This window comes from Theropithecus gelada, chromosome 19 (assembly GCF_003255815.1).
Source record: "Theropithecus gelada isolate Dixy chromosome 19, Tgel_1.0, whole genome shotgun sequence".
In the NCBI taxonomy this organism is placed as follows: domain Eukaryota; kingdom Metazoa; phylum Chordata; class Mammalia; order Primates; family Cercopithecidae; genus Theropithecus; species Theropithecus gelada.
In genome coordinates, this window is record NC_037687.1 from 45,745,514 (window position 1) to 45,747,928 (window position 2,415).

The following is a 2,415-nucleotide window of genomic DNA, read 5'->3' on the forward strand; positions in this document are numbered from 1 at the left end:
TTTTGAGACAGAGTCTCGCTCTGTCACCCAGGCTGGAGTGCAGTGGCCGGATCTCAGCTCACTGCAAGCTCCGCCTCCCGGGTTCCCGCCATTCTCCTGCCTCAGCCTCCCGAGTAGCTGGGACTACAGGCGCCCGCCACCTCGCCCGGCTAGTTTTTTGTATTTTTTAGTAGAGACGGGGTTTCATTGTGTTAGCCAGGATGGTCTCGATCTCCTGACCTCGTGATCCGCCCGTCTCGGCCTCCCAAAGTGCTGGGATTACACGCTTGAGCCACCGCGCCCGGCCGCCTGACTAATTTTTTGTATTTTTAGTAGAGATGGGGCTTCACCATGTTGGCCAGGCTGGTGTCAAACTCTTGGCCTCGAGTTATCCACCTGCCTTGGCCTGCCAAAGTGCTGGGTTTACAGGCGTGAACCACCATGCTTGGCAATTCTTTCATGGTTAAATAATATCCCTTTGTATGGACATACCATATTTTGTTTATCCATTAATCAGTTGATGAACATTTGGGTTTTTTCACTTCTGCTATTATAAATATCCATGAATACCTCTATGAACTAGTTGTTGTGGGAACATGTGTTTTCAATCCTCCTAGGAATGAAGTGATTGAGCCATATAGTAACTTAGAGTTTAACTTCTTGAGGAACTGTCAAACTATTTTCCAAAGCAGCTACACTGTTTTACTTTTCCACTGGCAATTGTATGAGGGCTCCAGTTTTCTCCACATCCTCACCAACACCTGTTATTGTTTATCTTTTTTTGTTTGTTTGAGATGGTGTTTTGCTCTTGTTGCTTAGGCTGGAGTGCAATGGTGCGATCTTGGCTCACCACAACCTCCACCTCCTGGGTCCAAGAGATTCTCCTAGGCCGGGCGCGGTGGCTCAAGCCTGTAATCCCAGCACTTTGGGAGGCCGAGACGGGCGGATCACGAGGTCAGAAGATCGAGACCATCCTGGCTAACACGGTGAAACCCCTTCTCTACTAAAAAATACAAAAAACTAGCCAGGCGAGGTGGCAGGTGCCTGTAGTCCCAGCTACTCGGGAGGCTGAGGCAGGAGAATAGCGTAAACCCAGGAGGTGGAGCTTGCAGTGAGCTGAGATCCAGCCACTGCACTCCAGCCTGGGCGACAGAGCGAGACTCCGTCTCAAAAAAAAAAGAGATTCTTCTGCCTCAGCCTCCCTGGTAGCTGGGATTACAGGCATGCATCACCACATCTGGCTAATTTTGTATTTTTAGTAGAGTCGGAGTTTCTCCATGTTGGTCAGGCTGGTCTCAAACTCCTGACCTCAGGTGATCTGCCCGCCTTGACCTCCCAAAGTGCTGGGATTACAGGCATGAGCCACTGCGCCCGGCCATTTGTCTGTCTTTTTGAGACAGGGTGTCACTCTGTCAACCAGGCCGGAGTGCAGTGGCCCTATCATGGCTCACTGCAGCCTTCCTGGGCTCAAGCAATCCTTCACCTCAGCCTCCCAGGTAGCTGGGACCACAGGTACGCCCAGATAATTTTTGTATTTTTTTGTAGAGACAGGGCCTTGCCATGTTGCCCAGGTTGGTCTTAAATGCCTGGACTCAAGTGAGCCTCTCGCCTTGGCTTCCCGGAGTGCCGGAATTACAGGCGTGAGCCCCACACCCAGCCAACCACTTTTAAATTGGGCAATTTTCCTTTTTATTGTTGAGTGGAAAGAGTTCTTTTATATATTCTAGATACAAATCTCTAATCAGATCTACAATCTGCAAATAGTCTCTTCTCATTCAGTGGGTTGGTTGTCTTTTCACTTTCTTGATAGTGTCCTTTGAAGCACAAAAGTTTTTAATTTTTATAAAGTCCAGTTTATTCATTTTTGTTGTTGTTGTTTGTACTTTTGGTGCAACAACTTTTGGTGCAATAAAGCATTGCCTAATCCAGGATACAAATATTTACCCACAATGTTTGCTTCTAAGTTTTATGTGTTAACTCTTACATTTAGGTCTTTGATTTATCCTGAGCCAATTTTTGTCTATGATATGAGGGGGACTTCAAGTCTTGCCTGAAATGGAGATGGGATTAAGAAGCTTTCAGATCAAACAGAAGATGGAGTGATTACAGGAGGAAGAGTGAGATATACGTTCTGGAAAGTAAGCAGTTCAATATGGCCAGAGCCTAAAGTATGCAGAATGTATTAGGAGTTATAGTGGATAGCAGTGGCCACACCAAAGGTGGTGAGGGTTGAGGGCTTTGTTTCTCCCGTGTTGTCCAACAGCCATCCCCTAGCCTCATAAAATAGAGACAGATATAAGGAAAAAACAGTGTACTAGCTGGGAATTGCTTTGGACAAGCCTCGCAAAGCCTCCAGATCTTCTTTCTTACCCCATAGCTCCTCAAGTGTAGAAATTCTAGAGCTTCTACTGCTGAAAACATTAATGGGGAAGAATT